General features: G+C 46.9%; 1 protein-coding gene across 1 annotated transcript in view; it reads right to left on the bottom strand.

Moving 5' to 3' along the window:
- SETBP1 (SET binding protein 1) overlaps positions 1 to 17,441 on the bottom strand; it is a 373,273-nt gene extending 355,832 nt beyond the window's left edge. Inside the window, 1 exon segment of the mRNA XM_034643398.1 lies at positions 17,302 to 17,441. The gene's annotated coding sequence lies outside the window, so the exon portion shown is untranslated.
- Positions 17,442 to 17,636: the final 195 nt, after the last annotated feature.

Below are 17,636 nucleotides of genomic sequence, written 5' to 3'. Positions count from 1 at the left end.
CAAGTCCCCACTTAGGGGCAGGCGAGGGCAGTGAGACCAGATGACGCTCGACGTTTCTTCTACGTACAAGATTATTTGTCTCATCTAGACTGATCTGCCTGCCTCCTCAAAACTTTATATAATTTTTAAAAAGTCGTATTCAAGTCAACATTCATTTTGGCATCGAATACCATACGAGCTGTTGGAGGAGACATCCGCAGATCCCTTAGAATGTGTTCCTGTTTGTCAAGCAGCAATTGTCCAATAGATCTTTCTCAGCTTGTACCCCAAATCCAACAGGCCGTGTTTTCGTGGTAGTGTCTGCTGGTTTACTTCCCCTGGCAGGAATCTTCAAGGTTACATTTTAACTCCCTGATACATCCTATGAAGTTATCCTTGTGTCAGGAGAAAAGCGAGGCAAGTTCTCCACTAAAAGTTCCTAAACGAAATGCATTTGGAACTTTGAATGTCTACTGCAGGTTCTATGATGAAATAAAAGATGATGAACTCTAACTTTAGAGGCAGGGACAGCAGCGTGAAATGGGCGTAGGATTAAGACATATCTTCCATTAAAAAAGATTCCCTTCAGAGTTCCTCAGATTTGATGGTACGAATCATTAACTAATTGCTGTAGAAGACCAAAACTTAAAGCTCAAGTCATAAGAGGTCCACAAAACATGAAAATCCAGCAGTGCTCTTCCAGTCAAGGTCCTAAGATAACAAGGGAAATACAATCTCTTTCCTCAGGGGGCTTACATTCTTGAAGAGAGATCTGGAAAATAACTGAAACAGAGCAGATATTTACATGCCCTATAGTAAAGGAGAGAAACAAAGGAAAGAAAAAAATGTTCCCCCTTGGGCAAAGTAGAGATAAATTGATGGGAAAGCACACAGAAAGGCTTCGAGGAGAGCACAGAACATGGCTTTGACCTTCAGGGGCTTCAACAGGTAGAGTGGGAAGAAGGAAGACACAAGGGACAGCATGAGGCGAGGCCTGGGCCAGGAGCTTGCAGGGTCATGCTCAGGAAGGAGAACGTTGATGTTCAGCCAGGAGACACGTAAGAAAGAGGGACTGGTGAAAGGTAAAGCTGGAGATAAAAGGTTACAGCCAGATCATGAACACCTTGCATGCGAAGCTAATGAGCTGGATTTTATCTTACAGGTAATGGGAAGCCACTTAAGGGACGTCGGTAGGAAAGGGGCACTATCAAACTGTGCTTTAGGAAGATAATTCCGGCATGTAGCGTAAAGGAAGAATTAAGGGAACCTGATAGTAGAGGCAGGGGGACCATGAGGAGGCTCAGCTGAAATTCAATTCTTGCTGCACAGGGACCCGAACCAGAGCAGCCTGAGTACGACATGATAAATACCAGAGATCAAACAGCAATGCAGTTTCAAATCATCCCAATGTTCAGGAACGCATCACTTCCAGACTTTGCACACTGGTCTCACTTTAAGAATCCAGTCCTAGGGCTCACTGGCGACCAACTCGCATTCCCTGCTCAAGTCAAACCAGTCTCCACAATGGCATTACACACACAGAATTCTTCCACCTTGGTATTTTTATAGAATCTTTTTGTATATCCCCTTCCACCAACCCATGCGACAACTGGCATACAGTTGGTCCTCTCCAAATGTTTGTTGCATGAAGGAATGAACAAACAAGCAAACAAACAAATCCCAAGCCTTCCCATATTTCAAGGTCATGCCCAAGCCTTCACTTCTCCATGGCAACATTTTTTAAACTCTGGACCGTACACAAATCTTATTTTCCTTCCTCGATTGCAATTCAGTCTCAGGCTGAGACCGACTACAGTTGTACAACTCTTCTATTCGCTTCAGGACCCACTGCAGGATTGGGCACTTGAAGGACTTCAAGTTCTTTCTGAATGAAAATGAATTAGCCCCCGACAGCTATTCCAAGTCCTGTGGTTCTAAGGACTCCAACTGCAGCTCTGCCTGCCCAAGCGCCCTCTGCAAAACTCACGGTCCAAGCCGAGGATTATAATCCAGCCCCCCATGTCCACATTCACCCCTCACCTTAAAAAAAATAAAAAGAAGCTTTCAAAAGTGAAGAGCAAAGAAACCTAACCTGTCTGTTTACTTCACCAGCACACAAAGCTGTTGTTCTCCTTTTGCCTTCTCCCAGCAGGTACCTGCTACCCCAAATTCACAGTTCACTTTTTTGGTGAGTCTGGGAGACAACTGAGAGTTCTCTTGTGGCGCACCCCTGCCGACACGTGAGCGTGAGCACATGCACCCACTCGCACACTCACAGAGGAGAAGAGCCAATGCAAGGTGAAAACCTTTTGCCTTGTCACATTCCAGCAGTCAGCGACTCCTCCGGAGGGGGCGGAGGGGGCGGGTGCACAATGGACACTCTGTACTTGGCTCGGGCTTCCAGTCCAACTACAGTTAACCCTTGGGTGGCTGCCTGCAGGTCCTGGTGGCAGGGACTAGGAGTAATCAAACTTGCTAAGGAACTAACTGCCCAGCAGGACCCACAGACACANCCGGGGGGGGGGGGGGGGGCTTCCGGAACATGCCCTCTACTCCTGGCTCTGCCGTTCACAGTGACTGTTATAAGCCACTTGGAGTCCCTTACTCCATACTTAGCTCAGCAATGAATGGAGCGAGGGCTCTTCCAGACTCAACACTCTAATTTTACCCTGCACAGCCATAGACTTACGGGGCCAGGCCAAATTAGATAGTGTAGACCTTCAGAATTATTTCTCTGCGGGACCAAGGGAATCCTGCTTGGTTAGACGTGTCTCATAACCTAAATGAGTCCCAAGGAATACATCTCTACCCTCCACATTTGCATGATGCAAGAATTTTTCCCAATCCTGAAGCCACCTGGGACGGGGGTGTGGGAGTGGGGGGTACTCTTACTAAGCCTAGAGTTTGGCAGCAGAAATGCAAATTCTTGAGCTCCACCTACTGAATCAGAGCGCCGGGGGTGGGGTCCTGCCTTCTGGCTTTTCCCAAGCCTTCCATATGATTCTGATGTGCTTAGGCTTTGCCTAATATATGTGCTTACCCCTACCTCCTGCCTTGACCAATGAGAACTATTCCTGTGTTTAAAGGTATTTCTCCCTCACAGCAGTATTCTGAGTCTCTGAAGAATACATGCAAGTGGCATTTGATTCCTGCCTGCAATCCCCATGCCTAGCACAGAGCCCAACACATACCAGACACTCAAGAAATGCTGGGTGACTGAATTAAGAAAAGAACAAACCAACACGGCTTCACACCACCCTCCACTTCTCCCATCTGCTCCGCTCCCAGGGCACCACCCACACGCAGGCCATCCGTTGGCCGGACTGCTCCTTCCAAAGAGACAACATGGTGGAACTGGCGGAGCCAGTGGCATATTTAACAGAAGTCAGAACATGTGGATTCTGGACCTAATCCTGTCAAGTAGGAGCCTTCATAAGCACTCTCTCAGCCTCAATGTTTCATCAACAAGATGGAACAAATGTCTTCCTGACCTTCTTAGGTTATGGCTTTTATCTTTTTTTTAATAGAATCGCATGCTCCTTATAAAAATAAAATAAAAATAACACTTGTACTCCAGACAGCCTTAAAGGCAAACAATCACAAACACGGGAAGAGTCCTCTGCCTCATTCCTGACCTTCCCCACTCCCCCAGAGCTCTTCCCCTGCAGCCCCACCACAGTCGGCTCTGTGCTCTGCAAAGCCCCATTGGGCACTTTTTCCAGCTCTACATTTAAAAAGCATAATCCTCAGGCCAGGATCTCTCCCCCTCAAAACTCTGAAGACTGTCATCTAACATCTGAAGTAACAGAAGAGAAAATGGAGGCCAGCCTGGTCTGTTTCCTTTGTAGGCAACTTGTTTTATGCTGTTATAGTCAAAGATTTTCCTTCCATTATGTTAGAATTTTATTAATGACAAAATGAGTATAGCACGGATCTCTTTCCTTTTATTTTTCCCACAACACGATGGGCCTTTTGATCTACAGAGGCAGGTGCTTCCTAGTTCGGGAACATCCCCTTCGATCATTCCTTTGGATATTTCTTCTATTGAATGGTTCAGGCTTCTTTCTGTTTTTCCCCATAATCGTCACTTTAGAGCTCCCATCTCTGTCCTCCAGTGCCCTCATTTTCTCTCTCACTGTTTTTATTTCTTGATTTTGCACTGTGGGAGAGCAAACCCTAAACTACCTTCCATAACAGCCACGTAATTCTATTTTCCGTAGATGTTTCACTCTGCTATAACACAGCTCGTATCCTGGTCTTCTTTCTCTACCTCATCCATCCTCCTTCCAGCTGACTCTGATGCCTTTTCATCTCGTCCACCGCCCTCCCTATTACTCTGTGCTCCTGGCCCACCAGGGTCGTGCTTCTCCCTGCTGCAGACATCTGGCAGCTTCCTAAAATTCTTACTCTGCAGCTGTAGTAACTAATTTTCATGATACTGTTCCTTTTACCTTACTTGGGTGTTTTTCCCTCTAAGGACTCATGTTGGTTCTTTCTCTTTGCTCATGCTCTCAATGAGGGGAGTGTCGTACAGAGTAGCCTTGACCTACAGAGAAAGCACCAGGCTGCTTTTGACTCTACATTCCTGTCCATCTGGAAGGCAGTCAAATCCTCCTGTCTTGGGCTGTTGCTGTTATCAGTGATCCCATCATCTCAGATTCTCGGGAACAGTAACAGAGGTGTGTGAGAGCCAGCCTCTAGGAGCTCCGGAGAGCCTATCCTGTGTCATGGCAATGGGGTCAGGCTGGCAACCTGAAAATCAGCTATGGTAGGAGCATTTACACCACAGGAATCAGCAAACTCCACAAATTGCAGCTTAAAAACAAATCTGGAGAGCAGTTCGCTAAGCATTTACTAGAACACCACTGACAGTAGACATCTACCTATGACTATTTTGCTGGACTCTGGGCGCTTCTTCTGCCAGATTCTTGGAAACTCTGAAGAGCTGAAATGCCCAAAAGGCTCTGTGACAAGGGCTCTCTATGTCTCCCTCAGAGCTGGACTTGAGGAGCCATCTCTGCCCAGAAGGCAATGCCCAGCTTCCATTCCTCCCAAACCTCCCTCCTTCCGTCTTTCCCATATGTTTCCTGAAAGCTGTAGACTTTGAGACGATGTATAACGATGACAGGAGGGAAACCATCACCAGTTGTCTTATTAAAGTTGCCCATGCAGGAGACCCTATGACTGAAGATTTTTCTAGTTGACAGAAATTAGGAGTTTCTGATCTTAGAAGGCAAATGGTGTAAAAGGATAGAGTGTAATCCCACCTCACTACAGATAGGAAAGCTAATGTATTTCAACCTAGGCTCATTGGCCTAAAGTTCTAAGAATCCCTTCTCAGATACTTTTAAGAAACTGACAGTCTGACTTTGGTTTTGGGGGTGGATGAGTATTCATATTTCTTTATGTCACCAAGGTATTTAGGTGGGGCGTCAGAAGTGGCCTTTCCCATTTGATGGACTTGGCATGAGCCTCGGAACCTCCCCCTGTCCCCTTGAGTTAAGGTGTTCATTACTCAGGCCCAGGTCAAATGGCACTTCCCTGGGCTTCATGACCAGATCAGGACCCCTATTTTGTGCCTTTACAGCATAGAGCTTTTCTTCACTGGCATTTATTATATTTTATAAACATGCATGCCACTCTTAGTCACAACTCTGCACCCTGTCTCCTCCCACACTAGATGGTAAAGCCCCTGAGGGTAAAAGCATGTCTGTTTGGCTCATCATGGAATCCCCAGAGCCTAGCGCAGCCCCTGATCCATGCAGCAACACTCCAGATTATTCGCTGAGTAAATGCTGAATGACAGTATGTCAGAGGCCACCAAAAGCCATTTGACTCAGGTGCCCATGACTCTGAGTGATGTGTCCCTGAAATCCCTCCTGCTGCAGAAACACAGTAAATGCTCCATAAACATTGATAAGTTGATCCAGTGACCCAACCCTTACCCAGCTCTCAATCAGTGAGGGCAAAGGTAGCTCTGCACCACGGCTCTCTAACCCTACAAACACACCAGTGGCCCACAGCAAAGAATGAAGGTCAGACTCAGTGGCTTTTTCATACCGGGTACCTGGGTGGTACCTTCCTGATCACAGATCACCTCCTCCAAGCAGCGTTCCCTGAGTGCTACACCCCCCACATTCCCCAACAGTGCCTGCTGAGCTGCGGTGCCCCCAAAGCCCCCTGATTTGCATCACTTCATGGGATTCCCTACTAATTCCGCTGCTGCCCTTTCTCCTTTCTCTACATTGTCACCTCTAAGTCATCCTTCAGGATTTGGGTCAAGTTTCACATCCTTCATGAAAGCCAGCTAGACCTTCCTTTTCCAATCCTTTTGCCTTGTGTGTACACATGTGCGTGCACGTGCACACACACGCGCACGTGCACACACACACACACTCACTCTCTCTTTCACACTCACAGATGGTCTTGCTCTCACCTCCCTGGGCATTCTGCTATCAAGGCATTTGGCAAACTGTATTACAATGTTCCATTTACTTGTTTCTCTCTCCCACCAGACCAGGAACTCTGGGCTGGCTTTCACATGGATCTCTGGCACAGTTCAGAGCCCCAGGAGCACACACAGTAAGGATCTGACAGTGAGGGTCCAAGCCACGTTTCTCCTTGAAAAGAAGAATGGAAGTGATCTGACGTCACGTGTTTAGATTACTTAGCCTTTCTTCCCCACTTAGTAACTGTTCGTAGAAAATATGTTTACACTGTTCAAGTCTCATTTGGAAATTGGGTTATAATCCTACCTCAAGGGTTGTTTTGAGAAGTAATTGAAGATTAAATAAGATATTTATGAAAGAACATGCTGGGATCACCGTGGTGGACGCTCAAATTTTTTGGTAAATTTGATTTGCTCCCTCGTCTGTGTCATCTAAGCTAGTATTTGGCTAATTGCTGCCTCTCTTCACAGATCCCAAGTAAAGCCTGAGGGACAGGGGTTGGAGGCCAACCTCCCCAATCTCCCTATACAATGGGAAGCACATACAAATAGTTTAATTTGCACCTGCTAACTTGAGTGTTTGATGTTGTTTGAGTATTGCTTTTTTCATCTTCCCAGTTTGTCTTATGGAGGAAAATGACTGAGTTTAGTCACAAATTACAAGCTTAATTCCTTGCTCTGCCAACTGGCGTTAGTGGCCTTGGGCACGTTCCTTTTTCTCCCTGGGTCTCCCCAGTCTCATCTGTAGTAAGAAGGGGTGCAATAAGGTAAACTCTGCAACTCCCTCCAGCTCAGACATTCTCAGGTGCTAAGCCTTATCTCCTCAACTTGACAACCAGAGTCCTCCAAATAGGGAGAAGAAGCAGAATCAAACTTCTGAGGCCCGAAGCTGCACATTGCGCATTAAACAACAGTTCCAGCTCTAGCTTCAAAAACAGTGCCTCCTCTGGGAACCAATAACACAACACAACAACAGGAGCCTTGGGGCCCCTGGGGAAAGAGCTTTAAAGCTCTGGCTGGGCCAATCCCCAAGTTTCATAGGGCAAGCTCTGTATCTGGCATATCACCTGTTGGCTGTGTTCCTCCACAGAGTCAAGCAAAGCACACACTTGCCCTGAGTGAGGGTGTAAACACAACCAGTGATCTCAACAGGCATTATAAGTTTAATTGAAACAGCGCCCCTGCTATACAGAAGACCTGGCCTCATTTTACAGATGTGGAAATAATAGTCCAGAGAGGTTAATAATTTGCTCAAGGGCCCACATTATTTCTACTAGATCCACAATCAGATTCAGGGTTTATACGATTCCAAAGCCTGTAGTCTTACTTTTACATGGTAACATCTCTAAAATACAAAGTGATGCCACCTTTTAACCAAGCACCGCTGGCTACCTCTCCAGATGTGAGCTCCAAGACCAGTCTGCCATCTGACTCACCACATCACTTTGAATCCTGGGCATCGGCTCTCTCACCTGCCCTCCTAGTCTTTTCACAGAACTGTCTAAGGCCAACAGTAAGTAACATATGCAGAACAGCACCCAAGTAGCTGAAATATGGTAGACCTGTAAGAAGTAACTCTGATCATAATAGTTCCTGTCCAAGCAGAATACAGAGAGCCACTTGGCAAAGAAAATGATCCTAAATTTTAACATGCATCTAGTATATAACAGGTGCTGTAAGTTTTTAAATTTGATTTAACCCTGAGATGCGCCCATTTTAAGATAAGAAAACCAAGTTGAGAAATTAACTTAAATCACTGAGATAGTGCTCTTTGACTCCAAATGACATTTTCTTCCCACTGACTCATAATCCCACCAGTCTTCAAATACCCAGAGTTAGTGGTCAGCTTAAACTCTGGTCCTCCACCCTGCCATTTGTAAATTGGGGATGAAAATGATAAAATGATAGACTTACCTGAAGGCAAAGGGGATAAACTAAAGAATCCAACAAATAAGAAATTCTATAGTCTTTCTCTTGAGGGCCCCTAATTTTGACGCCACTACCTGTTCAGTCCTAATTCAAGTTCCTCAACTTCTCAACCATCTGATTCCACAATTGCTTTGCTCACTATCATTTGAATATAAAGTATAATCTGATACCTACATGTTTGTGCTTCTGCCACAATGGGGATGCTAGGCCTATCTGAGCTAAACAAATATTAGCTCCATTTCCCATGCTTTATGATATTTCTCCTTCTGCCACCTTGAACTGCCATTTAAATACAGCATTGTTATGAAAACTTGTGTATGTCTTTCTCCAATCATATATTAAACTCCTGTTGATGAATACCGGTATCAGAGCGTTTTTGTTCCCCAGAGTGGTGATCCCCATTCTGAATGCTTGTATATAGTTTATTGTTTATTCTAAAGATGACTCTTTTGAACCCCATACTGAAGAGTTGGCTGACAAGCCCAATGGTGGATGGGACAGTCAGATGTCAGGGTTCTCTCTTGTGTGGTACGTGTGAACGTTCTCTGACTGGCACATCCTTCTGCTCCTCATATCTAATTCCCCTTGCATTCTGAAAACTGTCATGGCTCCCATCTCAACATGCAGCCTTGGCCTTCTTCTCACAGGACCCCATTTCATCTGTCTTGCCCCCCTGACATTCCACAGAACCAAAGAAATGGTCTTCTTTCTGCCTCTACATTACCAAGTTGAGGATCTTCCCTGTGGCTCTGAACTTACGCAAGAACGTCCCATTGTTCAGGACTCAGCCCACGCCGCACCTACTCCCTGAAGCTCTCTGGGATCTGTCCAACCCCCGAGGTTCTGGCCTACCATGTGCTCCCACAGTTCAGTTAGTCCTAGGTCACTGTCCTCTGCTACTCCTCCACTGGTTTTCATAATCTTACAAAGTCTTCTACCAGACTGAGGGCAGAGACAGTGTCCTCTCCATCTCTTGGCATCCCCCCAGCACCCATCAGGGTCTGGTCACACTCATGTTTAAATGGCAATGAGCAAACAAGGTCTGTTGAATCAGGGCTAAAAGTTGATGAGTCTGAATGAAAACTCTGGACAGCTGGATTGGGTCCAACTTAGAGGGCCCTGTGTTTGGTCCTTCCCACTGAGAAGACCTCACACCAGCAAGAGCCTCCCATGGGTGATCTGCCCCCAGTCTCAGCCAGGAGAACTTTAGTCCCTGGGGCTGTCCTGCTCCCACCAGCTGCCATGCTTGCTCATGACTAGCATTTGCTTGCTCGTGGCAATGCCAAATTCACATTTAACTTTGTCCCCCCTGTGCTCCTGTGCCAAAGCTATTCTACCCACCAAGAACCTCCCCCGTTCCAATTCTGTCGTCAAACCCAACACCATATCCTCCTTGAACCCTTCCCTGACTGCTCCTAATCACATAAATAGCACAATTCCATTAGATCATGCTCCCAGTTTGGCTGCAGACTGAAGCTTTCCATTGGAGCTATGTCTCTACAGACATACTGTCCACTCTCCAAGGGCAAAAGTCATTTCTAATACCAGACCTTTTCCACCTAAGAGCATCAGGAACAAGGGCTTGCATAGTGGCAATGCTGAGATTTTAGTAAGTATTTGTGGATCAAAAACCTCACTGTAAGCAAGCTCTTGAGTACAGAGTAACGAGCAGAAAGAAGGCCCACAGGGCTCTCACAACAAGTCATTCTTTTTAGCCACCATTATTAATCCATACTTAAAAAAAAAAAATCAGAGCTCTCATTGCTCAAGTAACAATAGGTTACAGAGCCACCAACAACTGCAAGGGACTCGCCACCCAGATTTCATTATTCTGCCGCAAGCACAACAATGGTGTCCCAACTGCTTCTGATGAGCGTTCTCGGGCTACTCCGTTGGATCCACCAAATTCAGCATCTCCAGTCTCCCCCATCTCTCCAGACCCAAGTTCAAACTCAAGCAGCTTCTTTCCACTGACAGAACTGCAAATCTTTGGCAGATAGAAGGAAGAGTGAAGAAATTGCTTTTTACCAAGTTAGGCTAATAATGTTGCTTGCTTTTTCTTTCTTTTTTTTTTTTCCCTATCCCAAGTAAGTCTTAGCATAAAAGTAACTGCCATATCTTGGTAGCTTGCAGAACTTCCCTCTTCCTAAATACCCAACCAGCGTGCTCCTCAGTAAGAGTTCCTGCGGAACTTTTACAAGGCCCCAGATCAAAGCCCAGCATTCCTGATCCCACCCCAACCCAAATCACAGAGGCTTCTGGCTTGGGACAAACTGGGGATTACTCCCTTTGACCTCAAAATGCACAGAAACCAACTCACTAGCCGTTATTGAACACAGGGCAGGGCAGACGCAGCCGTGGGGGTAGAGAGGACACCCAGGAGCACAGGCATGGCCTCAGCCTTCATGACCAACGGAATCCACACAAAACAATAACGCCCAGCCCCCCAGATCCAGGAGGTCCGAGGAAATAGAGATTCCAGATGCCCACTTGGAGTAGGAGGCAGTAGCAAAGCCCAGATAGGGAATACACTCCAGATTTTCTAAGCCGTCTGCACTATCTCCCTTGTCTCAGTGCAGTTATCTCACCAAAGGGAGCCAGTATTCAGAAAAGATGTAGAGAATCAATCCTTTTCTTCCTTCCACACTATTCTCTGTCATATTCTTTATGGTATTTCTTCGCACTTAGCTTACCATCTCTCTCCTCCTCTCCCCATCCCCATCCCCGTGCCCCAAGTCTGGCTCTCTGGTTCTAACTGGGGAGCTTGCGCTGACCCGATTTCCATTTCTAGAACTCATCCACCACAGTAAGCACTTAGCAACGTGCACAACGCCACAGTGGGATTGGTATGGATGATTGTTGGGGTGCCATTAAAGGGGTCTCAGGAGCTATGAGCTTTAGGGGAAAAAAAAAGCTTCAAAATCCCTGGGATGGTTTTAGCTACGCGATCACAGAATTTCGGAATGGTCCCCTCCTTCCGTAGCAATCAATCTCTTCCCTTCAGGATGCCCCAAGGTAGGGCGTAGAAAGGCAGCTCAGCCTGTCCGCTGTCAGAAGCCTATGGGTGGCCAGCCCGGCCTACAGCCTGCCTCTTAGGAGCCTTGCCCCGAACCTGTCCCCACTGCCAGCAAGGGCATTTCTCTGCTCCAGCTTCCTTTACATTGCGGCCAGCCTCGCTCCATCACCGAGGAGCAGGGAAGCACTTGGACTAAAGCAACAAAGAAGACTGCATGGTTAAGTGCCAAAATGAGTGTGGTGGACAAAAAAATGCAACTGGAATTTTCAGAGAAAGTCAAGAGCTGGGTGCGCTAGCGTGGCGATGAGGCTCTCATAGGCACTTCATAAACAGTTGATGATCGAATGAATGAGTGAATCAGTGAGTGCTAGGATGTACATGTGCTAAAACATCATTACCTCTTAGGCTTGGAGGGAGAGACGGAGTGGGTGAATGCCCCCTGAAAAATAGCCAAAAGTATAAAAAGCCATTATCATAAGTGGTTCTTATTCACTCTGTTTAAGAGGCGCACACTGTGTGACTCCCGACGCAGGGCTCCGGTACACCTTAAACAACATTTACTTCTAATATTCTATCTCTGCGTAAATGCTGTGATTCACTCACGCCACAGAAATCACTCAGGAGGGGCAGGGCTTCGTGGGGACAACCTGGTCCCTTTCTTTAAGGACTCACAGCCCCGAGGGCAGTCGTGACAACAAACAGCGAGCGTGAGCCGGTTGCCAGGCAAGTGCTTGAGACCTGAAGTGCTCTGGAGACCAGGATGCAGAGCTGAGAGCCGGTCTGATGTCCTAAGAGTAACTGCTCTGGCTAAAAGGGACCCCTCGGGACAGCTTCCAGAGAGGAGGCAGCAACACAGAGCGAGCCCAGGTGCGGAGGCGGACGCATGTCCAGAGGGCCCAAGGTGAGCGAGGAAACCAGTCTGATGGGAGCAGAGGTCAGCAAGTGTTGTGTAAAACGGGGGTCACTGGAGAACACTGCCAGGTGCACGGTGCATGCACGTTGCTGGACAGGGCGAGCCAGGAATCATGGGAAAGAGAAAGAGGAGCAATCCAGGGGAGGCGGGGAGCAAATGGACTGTGAAGAACTTTCCTGGTTCTAGACAATGTACTAGGTTTGCTGGGACAGAGGCAATCCTGCTAAGGAGTGCTTTTCTTAAGAGAGACTAAACATTCTGTCCTGAATGTCACTGCTCAAGGGCTAGAACTCCCTATGGGGAACCTCCCCCTCATTCTCTCTGGCCCTGGCCCTGACTCTGTGCACCTCCATGTCTTTTTCCTTTTGTTCTTCTCATTTCTAGCGAAGAGCATTTCCTGAGCCTCAGTACATCTGTGAGCCCAAACTGGATATTATCTGAGACTTTGAGTCTTAGATACACATGGCATATACAAGGCATCTAATAATTCAATTGATTTCAAATATATATACACACATTTTCCTTATGAGTCAACTCAAGAGCAGAAAACAAGCATTCCCCAACTGTCTTAGAACACAAGGGCCCCTGTAGGCATTTCTGGTCACACCAGAGGGTTTTAATCTCTGGGCTATGGCGACAATAATCGCACGCACCAGTTTCTAGGAGCCAGCATGGAAATCCTCTCAGAGTTCAATTACAGAAATTAGCTGGTATTATTTAATCCTCCCAACCCCTGTGAAGTCAGCAGGGTAAGCATCTTTATCCCTATTTTCCCGATTAGGTTACTGAGGCTCAAAGAGGTTAAATAACTTGCCAGGGGTCCTTCAGCTGGGAGGTAAGGAGGACAGGGTCCAGAGCAGATCTTGTCACTTCCAGTGTGATGTTGTTCACACTTTAACACAGCCCAGGTCCCAGGTGGGCCACCTCCTCTTCTGAATGGGGATACACTGCTTCTGGGGGCCTCCCTCCTTAGGAGAATCAAGGGGGGCAAATCTGATAGGAAGATATCTTGAAAAGAACAAAGAGCCATGCATTTGAAAAGGAGTGCTTTTGATGGGAGAAGTTGGGGATGGGAAACATTTTTCTAAGCTCAAAGTTCTGAAATTCTTATCTGCTCACCATTCATCCTCACCCATCCCAGCACTTGGAAAGGTGGAAGCCTCAGCCTGTCTGGGGTCAGCTCAGTTGGCTTGGCCTGCAATTATTTCTCATGGGTCTGCGGATCACAGTCCATCATCAGTTCCCGGGAAGGGCTACCTGCTTCCTCAAAAGGGCAGCCTCAGGGCGGCTCTCGCTCTCCATTGGACCCTGGCATCATTTGCTCTGAACTGGACAGGAAGTCAACTTGTGGGTTTCTAAGCCAAAGGCCACTTTTAAAAAATGCTCCATCAACCTTGGAGGGCACCCACTGAGGATATAAGAAAAACAATTCTGAAAGGGACGCTGCTCTGACCTGACATTTTGAAAGACCTTTGAAAATTCCAGATAAGAGCTCTAAGGGCCCATTAACTTGTACTCAATCATCTGAGGTCCCCAGTTCCCCCCAAATTTCATATTGCCCCAACTTGGTATGTCTAAGTGGACATCAGAATCTAGTTGAAGGCTAAGTGAAAATGGAAATGAAAACCCAAAGGGAACAAGACTGTAGCGTGGTATCTTTGCCCCATATTCATGAAGTGGTACGCTCTGTGGACACCTTGGTGTTTACCTTCCTGCAATTCAAATGTTAGGCTACCCAAAGTGTCTGCAACTTGATGAAGAGTTTGTGAAACACCAGGGCTGCCTTTAGAAATATCTCTAGAAGAAGCCCGAATCTATGGCAATATATAGAATGGTGGTGTTCCTACTTAATCCTGGCTTAAACCATTTTAAGAAGCTCCCCGGGCTTCATCATAGACCACAGAATGGGAGCCAAGTTGGATGGCTTTGTTCCCTTCATCACAGGAACTGAAGGACCAAGCACAGGGTTGTGTGGCAAGGGCTCTATGAGGCTTCCTTTTCTTCAGGGAATCCCCCCCCATAAACCTCCCCCACACAGTGGGTCCCTGAGTAAACTCAATAACATCACCCCATTTTTTTAAAGCCCTGCAACTCATGACAATGCCTATGTGTTAATAATAATTTACCCCATTCTTCTGGCAGGAGCAGAACTGAAGCAACTTGAAATGCCATCAGCAAAAAATTATTTATTTCCCATTCCTGAGCAGCAGAGAAAACAAGGTTTCATTGGCTGGGTCTGCCTTCAATAGCTTTCTGGTTTCAATTAAAACTTCAAGTCTCCAAGGGAAAAACTGGCATTCTGGGAGGCTGAGGCCCAGCCAAGTTTCAGTGTCTCTACAAGAATCCAGAAAGGACGTCCCATGCATCTAGCCACTCTCATCCTCCCCCTTTTGCATATTATAGAGAAGCTTTGGAGCAGAGATTGAAGTACAACTCAAAATAATGACCGGCTTGACAGAACTCTCCTAGAGGTACGGGTTTTTGTGCCAGAGAAGTATCGATTCAGCCCCTAATGGAATTGAAAGTCAAGATAACAGCAGAAACCGAATCAGGAATCCAGGGGAAATGCCTACCTATTTATTTCTTCTTCAGCAAACTCCTGCCTCCTGCCTCTCCCCACCTACCGTTTTCAACTAAATTCTACAAATATTCCAAGCACTGTTTCTGCTTTTTCGCAACCCTCATTTAGTTCAGGTGATTTACAAAGTAAATTTGTGATATACTTCGTAACTTACAAAGTAGGTTGCTGTGAATAATGCGAGTACATGACCAGAAGCCCTCCTGGCACCAAAGAGGCTCCGTGGTGCACTCAGGGAAACTCCTAGGATTCCCCTGTGTGAAGTCCAAAACTGGGCCTGCCAGCAGCGCCTTCCTATGTAACATTACGATGTTAACATACAAAAGATCAGATTACACCCCTTGACTTGCCTAGCCCATTTATGAACATATAAGGCAGTTGATATTTTCTCCCAAGCCAGAAGTGGCCCCTTCCTACCCTACCGCTGCCTCTCAGCCACTCCCCCTTATGTTCACTACAAGCCATCCCCTCCCCCACCTCCAGTTTGTTTATTCCAGTGACACGTCTATTTTCCCTGCTCCGGGAGACAAGTCCGTTTCCCTCCTCTGGCCCCGGATTGCATTCCCTCACCACCTCCTCCCCCAGCCCAGCTCAGGTTACTAGAGTGGCTAGCAGTGCCCACAACCCAGCTTTTGCACAAATTCAACTTCCCAAAACTGTGATTTTTGTCTTACCGGGGGAGGGGTCATAGGTGCAAAAGTGGCACTTTCAGACTACCTGGTTTCCCTATCCTCTCGGGCTACCTTCCCTGAAGTTTGCAAATACTCTTATGTTCCACCTTACTCTTCTGCTGTCCTAACACCCTTCTCTGATAGCAGACAATTTCTTTAAGTACAGAGGAAAACACGACATCTTCAACTTTGCTCTGAAACCTTGGACTCCTGCGTCTGGGCAGGAGATCAAGCCTCCCTCCAGGAGTCTCAGGATGGTGGAAACCACAGCAAGCAGGAGAAAGGGGAGGGAGTGACCAGGGATTGTAAATTGGCTACATTTTAAAGTGCTACAAACTTTCTCCTCCCTCACACGCCCTTGGCCAGTTTGGCCCCGCCTCCCCATCCCAGCCAGACAACCTCTAACTGGGGTGAGCAAAGGAAACTCTCCCAGACCGTCCAGGTCTGGCCCCAGTGTTGCAGATGTGGCCTGCACAGAACAACACCCTTCCTCTCCACATTTCTCTTCTCTACTCCACTTCCGTACCCACCTCCCGAGAGACACGCACATGCACATGCACAGGTCTCTTAAATGAAGATGAGTTTGAACGGGGTGAATGAGATTTACCTGTGTGAACTCAAGGAGGGTCGGTAGCAAGACAGTTTTAGTGACAACTACTTGAAACTAGTTTTTTGTAAGAATCTACAGAAAAATAAGAAAAACAGGATAAAGAGCAAAGGAATGAAAAGGACGAGAACAAAAAATAATGTAAGAGGAAAACAAGTAGTATTAGATTTCCTTAAAGACCACAGACTCCAACCAAACTTTAGGGGAAAAAAGGTGTGGATAGTGGAGGAGAGGGGGTGGAGGCTTGGAAGGAAAAGTAGCTGTTACAGAATTCCAGAATAAACCGCCCTTTTGGAAGAGTTTCTGAGGCGATAAAGAGACACACAAATTGGCCTTTTAGCATTAGACGCCAACCATGAGATTATCAGGACAGTTTATTTGAAGCGGAAACAAATCGGAAATCCTTCCCTCAACAGTCCTTTTAGATGGATATACACACCCTCAGAACCCACACAGACACACATAAAGAATAAATGCAGCATCGGGGGCAATAAGAACCCCCTCCCCATACCCTCGGTACCTCTAGCCTCATCTTCCACTTCCAATTGCACAACTTTCCGATCTCCAAAGAAAATATTTCCAGTTGGATCCGATTTCAGAATTGTTGTAAGCGTGTGGGTCATGGGAGGAGGGGTGTTTGCAGCGAGTAGGGGAGGGGGACTGGAAGACAGCATTTAGGCAGTCACTTATTTTTTTAGAACCAGCATGCTCTACCGATCAGAAATTGCTATTACCCAGCAATGCTTCCATCACAAACAGACACCCAAAACAGCATCACCGTTATCACCATCTTGCTAAAGATCTGCCCGTTCCAGTTTACCTGACTCTGTCTCTGTGGAACTTCTCAGACAGTATTTTAGCCAAAGAGATAATGGTTTGAAAGACAAAAACAATAAATCGATACTGAAGGGCTCCCTTTCCGGAGTGATTTCCCACTGGAAACCACCGAACGGGGAAGCCTGCCGTTAATTCTCCAGCCCAGGGCTCCTCTAGAAACACACACAATGCGCGCTTTCAAAAAAGGCAGTCGTCTGCTTTTAAGGGAATTCCTGTCTTTTCAGAGTCCCAAAACCGGAGAGCACGAGAAAGAGACTCAGATCCATTGATTAAGATTTTAAGAGAAAGACTAACACAGAGCCACAACACAAGCACAAACCAACCTTCGCCGGCTGGACCACTTCTTGCCTGTTCTTCTTTCTATTAACGACACGTTAGATTCTCATACATTCCCCCCCCCCCCAAAATCCAACTAGGTTACAATGTAGCTCTCTAGCTCCACTTAACCTGCAAGTTACAAAGAGACCCCCCCAAAATAATATATATATATACATATCCTGCTGCCTTCCCACCCCTTTCCCTACCCCCTCCCCCTCCCGAGTCCACTCCACCAACGCCAAACCCGCCAGCCCCGGCAGCCGGCGGCTGGACCGGGGGAGGGTGCAAAAGGCGGGGGGGTTGGGGGGAATCAGATTAGGCGAAACTCAATAAGCTCCCA

Source organism: Ailuropoda melanoleuca, chromosome 14 (assembly GCF_002007445.2).
Source record: "Ailuropoda melanoleuca isolate Jingjing chromosome 14, ASM200744v2, whole genome shotgun sequence".
Taxonomy (NCBI): domain Eukaryota; kingdom Metazoa; phylum Chordata; class Mammalia; order Carnivora; family Ursidae; genus Ailuropoda; species Ailuropoda melanoleuca.
The sequence above is the reverse complement of the archived record's forward strand: the minus strand, read 5'-3'. Positions and strand labels throughout refer to the sequence as shown.